The following is an 11974-nucleotide window of genomic DNA, read 5'->3' as shown; positions in this document are numbered from 1 at the left end:
GCATAACTTCACTACTTTTCAATTCAATTCCTCTAGAAATAAACCCGAGTGCTTGGTTTGCTTTTTTAATGGCCTTGCTAACCTGTGTTGATACTTTGTGATTTGTGTATTTGTACTTCGAGATCCCTTTGCTCCTCCACCCCATTTAGATTCTTATTTTCCAAGTAATATGTGACCTCCCTATTTCTCTTACTAAAATGTAATATCTCACATTTATCTGTGTTGAATTTTATTTGCCAACTATATGCCCATTCTGCAAGTTTATTAATGTTTTCCTGTTGCATTCCTCCTCAGTATTGACTATCCCCCCTAATTTGGTGTCGTCCGCAAATTTAGAAATTGTGTTTTTGATTCCAAAGTCTAAATTGTTAATATAAATCATGAACAACAGTGGTCCCAGCACTGATCCTTGTGGAACACCACTTTCCACCTTCTGCCACTCTGAATAGCTACCCTTTACCCCTACTCTTTGCTTTCTGTCTTGAAGCCAGCTAGCGATCCATTCTGCTACTTACCCCGTCTCTGCATTCCCTGACCTTATTTATTAGTCTATTATGTGGTACCTTATCGAAGGCCTTTTGAAAATCTAGATAAATGACATCTACTGCATTACCCTTGTCTACTCTCTCTGTTACCTCTTCAAAAAATTCTACTAGGTTGGTCAAGTAAGACTTTCCCTTTTAAAATCCATGCTGACTATTTATTATTATATTTTTGGTTTCTAGATGTTCTTCCATTTTCTCCTTTAGTAGGGATTCCATTAATTTTCCTACCACCAATGTTTTTTTTTATTCGTCCATGGGATGTGGGCATTGCTGGCAAGGCCAGCATTTATTGCCCATCCCTAATTGCCCTCGAGAAGGTGGTGGTTAAGCTGACTGGTCTATAGTTCCCTGGACATGTTCTATCTCCCTTCTGAAATATAGGTATTACGTTAGCTATCCACCAGTCCTCTGGCACTACACCCTTTTCTAACAAATTACTAAATATGTATAGTAATGCCTCCGCTATCTCTTCCGTAGATTCTTTTAAAATGTGTGGATATAATCCGTCCAGACCAGGGATTTTATCCTGTTTGAGTTTCATTAGTTTATTTAATATATCTCCTCGTTTTAATTTTAAATGCAATTATCTCATTACAAGTCTCATCATCCGATATTATCTCCACCTGTTCTATCTCCCTGGTAAATAGTGAAGCAAAGTCATTATTTAATATCTCTGCCATCTCTCTATCGTTGCCAGTGGTATTATCCTGTCCATCCTTTAGTGGCCCTATTCTCATCCCGACCTTCCTTTTTTTATTTACGTGCCTGTAAAATATTTTAATTTCATAGTTCCTCTTTGCCTTCCTAATTGTTTTTTTTGTCGTCTCTCCTAATCTCTTCATATTCTCTCTTGTCATGCTCCTCCTTGTTGCCCAGGTACTTACTGTATGCCTGTTTCCTTACTCTCATGTTTTTCCTCATGGCTTTATTCATCCATGGTGTCTCATTAGTGTTTAGCTTGTTCTTGTTTTTTAGCGGAATATATTTTTCCTGGACTCTGTTGAACACCGTTTTAAATATTTCCCATTGCTGTTCTACATCATTGTTTGCCAATATTGTTGCCTATTTTATTTTCCCAAGTTCTATTCTCAGCCCCTCAAAATCAGCTTTTCTCCAATCCATTACCCAGGTCTTTGCCATATTTGATTTACACTTTATATATGTTCCGAAAGTTCCATGGTGAGAATCTATGTGGCTTATGGAGACAAAATGCTTGGGCAACCCTGCCCCAATACACCCGAACTTCCAGAAAAAGAACACAGAGCAAAGTTGTGTGTTCCTCTTGAAAGTGCAGCAAACAGGTGTTTTTTTAAAACGCGCAAAACTGTTAACTCCCATTTAACGCACCATCTGTGGCCAGCAATAATTCCAACCCTGCATGGGGATTGTATGGTCAAAGCCTAGATAAATTTCAGATTGGTAAATTTCCAATAATTTATGGCCAGCAACAGCAAATGTTGCTGTGATAAACTGGCCAATGAGTATTTGATTGCAAGATGTGTTTATCTATCTATATATATAAACGGATACTTATTTCTGTCTGTCTATCTGTCTGTCTATCTGTCCTCACGTGTGCGTCTGTCCGGCTATGCGCTCGAAAGTTATAGAGCGTACCTACGCGTTATGTTACGTCGAAAGAAAGCTTACCTTTCCGAAACGGTGGTAAGCGTATTTACGTGTCGGCCGGACAAAAATCGCGCCCGCGGTATCCGAAAAACTTTCAAAATTCCGCTCATTAGCATCTCATTAGCGACAGAGTGACCTCGAGGTCGACCAATCGTACGCCGGGTTCCTGGCGCGTGCGGCCGGGCCCTCCTACGGTCGAGTGATGGGACGATTGACCAATCCTACGCTTTGGTGACCTGACGGTCGACCAATCGGTGCGTGTGTGGGCGGGCCTTATCGTTCTGAACCGAGGTGAGTCGCCGCCATCTTGATTCCAAACTTTTCCTTTCTTTTTCCCGCTTTCTGCGTCTTTCAAAAAAACGTTGCTTTTAAAACACATATTGTTTTTTAAAAAAGTTAATTACTTTCTAAATCTTTTATCTAATCTCATTAATTTTCCTACCTTTCCCCGTTTTTCCAGGTAGGCCTCGAAGCCTCGGCCTCTCCTCCGCACCCACGCCCGAGCTAGGCACCTCCCGGCCCCAGTCAACAAGCGGCCCCCGATTGCCGCCATCTTTGTGAAGGCTGGAGGGGCGGGCCTCAGCCGAGCGCCGCTACCGCCGCCATCTTAGTAAAGGCTGGTGCGGCGGTGGCGGCACGGAGCTCCGCGGAGCAGGAGAGCGGCGGCGTCTAACTCTTCCCCCCCCCCCAGTCTGTCTCTCTCTCTCTTCCCCGCGCCTCCTGAATGCGCGGGGGAAGAGGCCCAGGGCACCGTGGCCGCTTTCGGAGACTTCAACTCCGTGACAGGTGAGGAGGGTCCTTCTTCACGCAATCGGCCGCTCAGGCCCAGGGATCAGGAGGCGGAGAGGGGAGGAGGGTTACCAAGACAACCGGGGCTCGGGCGGGGGGCGTGGCTCCAGAGATCGGGCCTCCGGAGATCGCGGGGGGGGGAGGGGGCGAGCCTCGGGAGATCCCGGGGGGGGGTGGGGGGCGAGCCTCGGGAGATCGCAGGGGGGGGGAGGGGGGGGCAAGCCTCGGGAGATCGCGGGGGGGGCGAGCCTTGGGAGATCGCGGGGGGGGGGGGAGGGGGGGCGAGCCTCGGGAGGGGGGGGCGAGCCTCGGGAGATCGCGGGGGCAGGGGAGGGGGGGCGAGCCTCGGGAGATCGCGGGGGGGGGGAGGGGGGGATGAGCCTCGGGAGACAGCGGGGGGGGGGAGAGCCTCGGGAGATCGCGGGGGGGGGGCGAGCCTCGGGAGATCGCGGGGGGGGGCGAGCCTTGGGAGATCGCGAGGGGGGGGGGGGCGGAGCCTCGGGAGATCGCGGGGCGAGCCTCGGGAGATCGCGGGGCGAGCCTCAGGGGGGGGCGGGGTGCGAGACTCGGGGGGGGGGGGGCGAGACTCGTGGGGGTCGAGACTCGGGGGGGGGGGCGAGACTCGGGGGGGGGGCGAGACTCGGGGGGGGCGAGACTCGGGGGGGGGGCGAGACTCGGGGGGGGGCGAGACTCGGGGGGGGGGAGACTCGGGGGGGGCGAGACTCGGGGGGGGGGGGCGAGACTCGGGGGGGGCGAGACTCGGGGGGGGCGAGACTCGGGAGATCGGGGGGGGGAGGCGAACCTCGGGAGATTGGGGGGGGGCGAGCCTCGGGAGATCGGGGGGGGGGGCGAGCCTCGGGGAGGGTGGGGGGCGAGCCTCGGGGGGGGGCGAGCCTCGGGAGATCCGGGGGGGGGGGGGGGCGCGGGGCTCGATAGATCGGGGGGGGCGGGGCTCGGGAGATCGGGGGGCGGGGCTCGGGAGAGGCGGGGCTTCGGGAGATCGGGGGGGCGGGGCTCAGGGACTCCCCCCTCCCCTCCCCTCCGCTCCCCTCCCCCTCTCCCCCTCCTCCCCCTCCCCTCCCCCTCCTCCTCCCCTTGCTCCCTCTCCCCTCCCCGCCTCCTCTCCCCCCTCCCCCCCTCCTCCCTCCACTCCCCCCTCCCCTGCCCCTCCCCCTCCTCCCTCCTCCCCCTCCCCTTCCCCTCCCCTCCCCCCTCCCCCCCTCCTCCCCTCCCCTCCCCCCTCCCTCCCCTCCCCCACTCCCCTTACCCCCTCTTCCCCCCTCCCCTCCCCCTCCACTCCCCCTCCCCCCTCCCCTCCACTCCCCTTCCCCCCCTCCACTCCCCTTCCCCCCTCTTCCCCCCCTTCCCCCCTCTTCCCCCCAGTCGCTCTCTCTCTTCCCCCCAGTCGCTCTCTCTCTTCCCCCAGTCGCTCTCTCTCTTCCCCCCAGTCGCTCTCTCTCTTCCCCCCAGTCGCTCTCTCTCTTCCCCCCAGTCGCTCTCTCTTCCCCCCAGTCGCTCTCTCTTCTCCCCAGTCGCTCTCTCTCTTCCCCCCAGTTGCTCTCTCTCTTCCTCCCAGTTGCTCTCTCTCTTCCCCCCAGTTGCTCTCTCTCTTCCCCCAGTCGCTCTCTCTCTTCCCCCCAGTCACTCTCTCTCTTCCCCCAGTCGCTCTCTCTCTTCCCCCAGTCGCACTCTCTCTTTTCCCCCCAGTCGCTCTCTCTCTTCCCCCCCAGTCGCTCTCTCTCTTCCCCCCCAGTCGCTCTCTCTCTTCCCACCCAGTCGCTCTCTCTCTTCTCCCCCAGTCGCTCTCTCTCTTCCCCCCCCCCCCACCAGTCGCTCTCTCTCTCTCTTCCAACAACAACATGCCCTCGAAAAAGCCTCGGCACCGCCGGGCACGCCAGCTAGTATATATATATATAAAGGAATCGATCTGTCTGTCCTTCTGTCTGTCTGTCCTCACGTGTGTGTCTGTTCGGCTATGCGCTCTAAAGTTATAGAGCGTACCTACGCGCGCATTACCTCCAAAGAAAGCTTACGCTTCCGGGACGGTCGTAAGCGTATTTACTTTTCGGTCGGACGAAAATTGTTCGCAAAAAACTTTCAAAATTAAACTCATTATCTGCTACTTAGCATTGATTGACTGACGTCAAGGTTCCACCAATCCTGTGCCGTCACGATTGACCAATCCTACAGTACAGTCCCCTGATGGTTGGCCAATCGGTGTGTGTGTGGGGGCGGGACTAATTGTTTTCATCTCAGGGATGTGGCAGCCATTGCCTCAAGCTAAAAACACCATTTACTTCCAGCTCAAAATCTGCTGATGCAGCTTCCAAAAAGTTAGTATCTCTTATGTTATTTTTAAAAGATTTACCAAAAACCTTTTATAAGTACTTTCACTTTCATCTTTGAAGGTATTAAAAGGTAGAAATGTTGCCCGGCAGCAGATTCACAAAGGGACAGAGAGACAGGGCCCAAAAGCCTGGCACTCGATTTAAAATGTTGCCCGGCAGCAGATTCACAGAGGGACAGACAGACAGGGCCTGAAAGCCTGGTACTCGATTTAAAATGTTGCCCAGCAGCAGATTGAGAGAGGGACACACAGACAGGGCCCAAAAGCCTGGGACTCCATTTAAAATGTTGCCCGGCACCAGATTCACAGAGGGACACAGAGAGGCCCCAAAGCCTGGGACTCGATTTAAACCGCCCGGCCCAAAACAGCCCTGGCTCGCCATTATTTATGCACAACTGCAACAACAACTTCAGGTGAGGGCAGATGCGCAGTTAAGTGCGGAAATCCAAATGTTGCTGTCTGAGCTGCGCCACTCCGTCGTTAGCTTGGCAGCTCACTGTCTGGCTCATCGCTGAAATGCATTAAATGGCATGAAGTTGCTATACTTGCATCGTAGATACTAACTAAACTCGCCACAGCTGGTCTGAAGTGACGCAAGGAGCCTGTTTTGGAGCCATTAAAGGTCCACACATATTTAATTAAGTCTGGATTAGCTGTCAAGAGATTCTTTTAATGATGTGCTAAGTGTTAATTACTCCCAATAAACCTTCTGGCACAAAAAATTAACTATTACAAGTGTGAAATCTCATTCCTTCAGGTTTTAATTGTTGTTGGATATTTTAAAAAGGACGTGTCTATTCGCAACACCAAAGTTCTGATTGGTCCCCTTGGATGACAAGACCTGATTGCTGATTGGTCCCCTTGGACACAACCAGCAGTTTCTCTGGAACGTGTAATTAGATCCTCCCTGCGTACGTAATCACTTACGTTGCAAAGTTTAACTTGAGCCATTCTGACTGCCTACTCCAGACAGAACAGAGCTCACTTAAAACAGACAGGGCTCACCCTCGCGGGTCAAGACTTTCTCCCCTTGCCCAAGTTCCTCCCCCGCCACCCCCGGGTTCCTGACCTTCTCACCCTGCCCAAGTTCCTGACCTTCCCCCAGACCCTCCCATAGATGGGTCTTTGTGCGTGGGTCACGGACTGTTAACATGTTTATTTGGTATGAAGTGAATAGTGACAGCTTTCCGAGAAATCAACCAGGTCTAGGGGGAGGAGAACGAGAATGTGGTGCGGGTGTAAAAGGGGTGTGGTTGGAAGAACGTGATCCGTCTTACCATCTGGATTACGTTCTCGCTCTCATCCACCCCACCTTTAGACCTGGATCACGTTCTTCCCCCATCCCCACCGTACCCCCCCCCCCGCAGTTCATGACCTTGTCTCCTAGAGTTCCTGACCTCCTCTCCTCTCCCCTCCTTGCCCTCTCTCTCTCTCCCCTCCCCCAATTCTTGGAGGCTCCTTTAGTGTAGTCATTGATTCTCAAAAGATAACCCAAAAGCCCTAGTAGCAGGCTCAGGCGGCAGGCAGCAGCTCCAGGCTCAGTAACGTGGTTCAGCCTCACTTCCGGCTTCCTCATAGATCGTACTGTGGATACGCGACTGGATAGAGTGCGCATGCGCAGAGGGAGTCAAAAAACACCCTGCAAATAATCGCACAGTTTTAAAAATGTGAAATTTAAAATAATTTTTTTTTATTACTTTTCTTTTTTCTCTCTCTCAATCCAATCTTTCCCTCTTTTTATTCCTTTTTCTGTACCTAATTTGACATGGAATTCACCCACTCTAATTTACACTTCCTTGTCAGTCCTAGTGCCTTATTTCACAACTGCTTGTTTGAAGAGATACACAGTTGCTCGCCCTGTTCACTCAGGTCCCAGATACCCGGGTTTCCTTGCTGCGAAGTTATCAGCTCGCACATCCAGCAACTTGCGATGCAAAATATTGTAGAGATTAAACAGGCAAGAGTAAGTCTAACTAATCGCAGACGTCGTTAGATTCACCCCTACAGAAAATTATGGCCCAATGTCACTGCAGGCTGGCAATAATAAAAATGAACAGAAATAGAAGAGATCCTGAGGGACATTCGGTCCTTCTTGGATTCTTCTCCCTCCTCTCCTCATCACATCCACAAACTTTTGGTAAGATGACAAACAAGCTGACCACTACTGGATCCATATTTCGAAATGTATTAGCTCATTCAGAACTCCAGTCCAGTCCTGTTCTGTTCTGTTCTTCTGTGGTGTGCTCCACTACATTACATAGTATAAACATTTACATCGAATTTACAGCACAGAAACAGGCCGTTCGGCCCAACTGGTCTATGTCGGTGTTTGTGCTCCACATGAGCCTCCTCCCACCCTACTTCATCTAACCTTAATCGGTATATCCTTCTTTGATTCACTGGAGAAGTCTGCTGATAGGTTAGTGAATTTCCTGATATAACAGTGAGATTGCAACTGGTATAACAGTGAGTTTTTCTAAGAAGCCTGGGGTAGTGCTGTCATCTTAAACGATGTGAGCATATTTTACACAATTGGTGCCCAAACCATGTCGCTGGTTTTATTCGGACCATAAAATTGTAGCTTGGGAGACAAACAGGGGAGAGTTAAAGTCCTCTGTAGGATGGGTTTCTCCATTGAACATGTACCTGCTGTTTCTTAATTCAAAGAAAAAATCAATGCTTTGTTTCATTGCTTTGTCATTACCATAACTACCCAGCAGCAAGATCTTGCTAATTGAATGCACTGGTGCACTTTGCCTCTGTGCAATACATGCAAATTAAGTCTAACTGGTTATATTTAACACAGATACTAATGTGTCCTTAAGAGCATAACATATACAATGTACTTGGCAAAACCAAGACGATTAGAAGTCAGTTGTGCTACACAGTAGCGTCGATGGAAAGCAGTTTTGGCATTGCGTTGGTGCAATTCAGATGCGAAATCCCCTGAAGCAGACTTAGGCAAAAGGTATACAACCACCTCCCAGAGGTATCATCACTTCAGTTGCACACCTGCAACTTGAAAGTTCCCACACTGACCGGGAACTTTCTAAATGACATTTTTTATGTTCTTTATGTTACGCAAGAGCCAACGGGGCACTTGGCTTTCTGCTACCATTAGACACAAGCGTAAAGCTCCACTTCCCCTGGCCAGGCTGATGTGGGAGCTGTTGGGGTAAGTCAGACATGACACACTATCCTCAATACGCATCAGTCTCGAGCAGTACCTGTACCAATGCCCTTCACTGGACACTGGCTGAATCCATATATGCTAGGCAAATCTGGCAACATTCCATCTTCCCTGTGTTAACTAGACAGCATACGTGGTCATTTTGGGAAGATGTTTTTTGATGTCTATGTGATGGACATTATCCCCAACTCCCTTTATTTATCCACTGCCTCCTAGAATCAGACTTTAATCTTAAATTGGAGGAGAAATTTACATGAAACAGTGACATGATTTTAAAATCTTAAATTTTTAGATCTTAAAACTAAATTTATTTTAAATGTTACTTTATTATATCACAAAATAAAGTAACGAACTAGAAATAATTTAGTTAAGTTTAAAAAAAAACCTCACACTTTAGGTTCGAGATTATTAAATCATATTTTGCTACTTATAACCTAAATCTCTAAATTACATTTTATTTTTCTCCATTTCTTTTACCAATATATGGTAAAGTTTAAGTGAGGAGCTAGCAAAACGAGAATATGATTAGGACACGGACATTTTAATTTAAGACCTTTACTTTAAAAAAAAATTAATTATAGTTAAACATTCTCAAAAGCAATTTCATTTGTGAATGTTATTGAGTGCTATTATCATTCCAGGGCTCTCCCGACAGTGACATTTTCACTCACTCTGTACCTGTACTTTGTTTGACTTCAAAAATAATTTGTCTTCTAAATGTTACATTTAAATTACCTCCCCCTCACCACACCTCCCAGATAATCAAGTTGAAAAAATTGTAGTTTTTTAAAAATCGAATTGAAATGGCTATTCACAACAATCACATTACATTAATATAACAGAACAATACTTTTTGCATTTCCCATCAGCTAATTGCATGTTAAAGATTATTTCCCTTCTGTGGAAAATGTACTGCCAGATGGTCAAATCTCTGAAGAATAATCTAGACTTGAAAAATTCATAGAGTTAATTCAATTCTTCAAAAAATAACTTCCCCCCCATTTTTTGGTTTTGATGTTTTTCTTTTGAATGCAGCTATCTCTCTTGCAAAACAGCAATCTCAGCTAGCAATGACCACCACATCTGGATCTGAAGTCAACAGCCGTAAAGTCCAGGATCTGGGGCAGGTTTGCTTGGGGCTGGTGCTGAAGCAACTAGCGGGTGTACTGGGACTCAGCAGAGGCCTTTGGGGATGAGGCTTGGACTGCAGCACCAAGTCTGAGTAACAGCAAAGTCCAGGGCATGAGACCTTCCTGCTGCTGAGATCAGAGATGAAGTAAGATATTAAAAAATTGGGTATAACAGGGCAAGACAACCAGGATTCAATTGCAACACCAATGTACAAGGTGGAGGTAATGGGTTAATTCATACTCTGAGTTGAACAATAGAGGTCTGTATATTGCATTTACCTAGCTAAGTTTTAAACATGATTAAGTGACTTCAAATGCTGAGAGATTAAACTGCAGAACAACTCATGGGAAGATTGAGGAGGATGTTTGTTTGGTCAAGCGGGGCGACACATATGCACCTAAGAATTTGTTTATTGTAAATCACAACAGGGTTCCATTCTTCAAAATATAGTGGGGCTAATTAGAATGTGTTTGCTTTGCAGAGATGACCCGAAGCGAGACCGAAAGTCTGTGCTTTGCCCACCTTAACAAGGACCGGTATCTTAAGAAAACACTTAACAAGCAAAACCATCTGACTACAGGCAAATGGATGGTTGTAAAGTAATTAAGATGAGGCCCATGGTCACAAGAGGTGACGGGACCAACTGATAACGAAATGTGGGGATTGGGGGCGGCAAGAAGATGAACTGTCACGGTTTTATAATTACAATTTAGCTATAACTCTGTATATGCTGATAAGCTTATCCCCGCCCCTAGGGCAGGGCCTTAATTTTTGTATAACTGTGTGGACTTTGAGAGGCTCGTTGGAGTTTGAGTCTTGTGTAGGGACACAAGAAATTTCTCCCCAGGCCTGAATAAACCGTTTTGACTTCAATTATTGGGTCTGTCTTTCTTGCAACAAGCCGGTGACGTCTACCTTGTATATCACTTGGTCCGCCCTTTGGGGGCTTACATCAGAGATAACAGCTGAGTTAACAGGCATTTACAACATCTGAAAGATTATACAGCCGGTCATAACGTTATATGAACCATCACCGTTGTTACTAGATAAAGTGCGGGTCCTGGGGCTGAGGAGGAGGTGATTTTAAAAACTTAATGCACCACGTTCAACTCCACCTTCGCTTGACTGAACCGGCATCCCTGCTGACATTCTCCCACCTCATTGGTTGACAGTCCTGTCAATGAAATATCACTTACCAATGGCAGATGTGAATGTCACTGAGTTCACATAGCCCAATCACAGTGCTTAAAATGGATAGCCATTTAAAAACTCAATGCCTTCAAAATATATAAATCTGTCTATCATATAGAGAAGTGTTCTAAATTGATGTAATTGCTTATAAACTCCTGAGGTCATTTAGAGGGCCTTTTGTAAATTTCTGGCTCCAGGTCAAAAGAGTCCAGCATGAAATGACTACCTTCCTTTCTTAAAAAATATATATTTTGCATCTGTAACAAAGTTTAACACTTTGAAGTGATACATCTAGAGTTTGACAGACACAAGTCAGATGGAAGACTTTGACAGATATTTTCATATTACAGGAAACTTTGTGCTATCCGGCACCCACGGGACCGAGCTGCTGCCGTTGCCTAAAAAGTGCCGTACTCTCCAGAGTTAATGTTGAGAGATACGGAGATTCTTATCTCCGTATTTGACAACAAACACTGTTGCTTAGCAACAGCTTCTAAACACTCAGGTGTGGCCCTAAAGCTCTGTAGCTGAAGCTGTTGCTATAGCTACAGACCTTGCACAGCTTGACTGTTCAAACAAAGCAAAAAAAACAAACAAAAAGAATAAAAAACGGCTGCTGATTTTTGCCGGTGGCTCCAGATTGCCGGATGGCTCACCTCCGGATAGCACAAAGTTTCCTGTACTTGGAACGCAAGAAATGATGGCCGGGAATTTCCTGAGGAAGTGATTTACCGGGAAGTGTGGTGGCAACCAGTTTACAAGTAAGGTGATTAGCATGGTGCCTTAAGGGTCAGTACTAGGGCCAATATGGCTTACACTGTCCAAAAACAATTTGTATATGAGGACAGGACATAAAATTATCTAGAGCCAAACTGGGGGAAAAGGGGGAAAAGAGGCTGCTAATAAAATGGAACAACAAAACGAAGTACATAAGGATCTGGATATAGTGGGGGTTTGGGACTTTAAATTGATACAGATACCGTTTACTATGGACAAATGCAAGGTGATGTTACTGGGCAAGGGCAATAAGCAATAGCAATATAAAACAGATACTAGATTACAAGACAGCGCATGAGGTTGATCTGGGGCTGCTGATAGGCAACGTGTGACAGCAGTAACAAAAACAAGCAAGGTTGTAGAGTGCATAGCTAGAAT

General features: G+C 47.5%; 1 long non-coding RNA gene across 1 annotated transcript; it reads left to right on the top strand.

Annotated features, from left to right (window-relative positions):
* The first annotated feature begins 2188 nt into the window (after positions 1-2188).
* On the top strand, positions 2189-10501 carry LOC147102063 (uncharacterized). Its single transcript, XR_015073201.1, has 2 exons — positions 2189-2957; positions 10110-10501. It is a non-coding gene; the product is annotated as an uncharacterized LOC147102063 (long non-coding RNA).
* Positions 10502-11974: the final 1473 nt, after the last annotated feature.

This window comes from Somniosus microcephalus, chromosome 22, assembly GCF_052327205.1.
Source record: "Somniosus microcephalus isolate GS21.2 chromosome 22, FLI_Smic_1.0, whole genome shotgun sequence".
In the NCBI taxonomy this organism is placed as follows: domain Eukaryota; kingdom Metazoa; phylum Chordata; class Chondrichthyes; order Squaliformes; family Somniosidae; genus Somniosus; species Somniosus microcephalus.
Note: the sequence above shows the minus strand (reverse complement) of the source record. Positions and strands in the feature narration are given on the sequence as shown.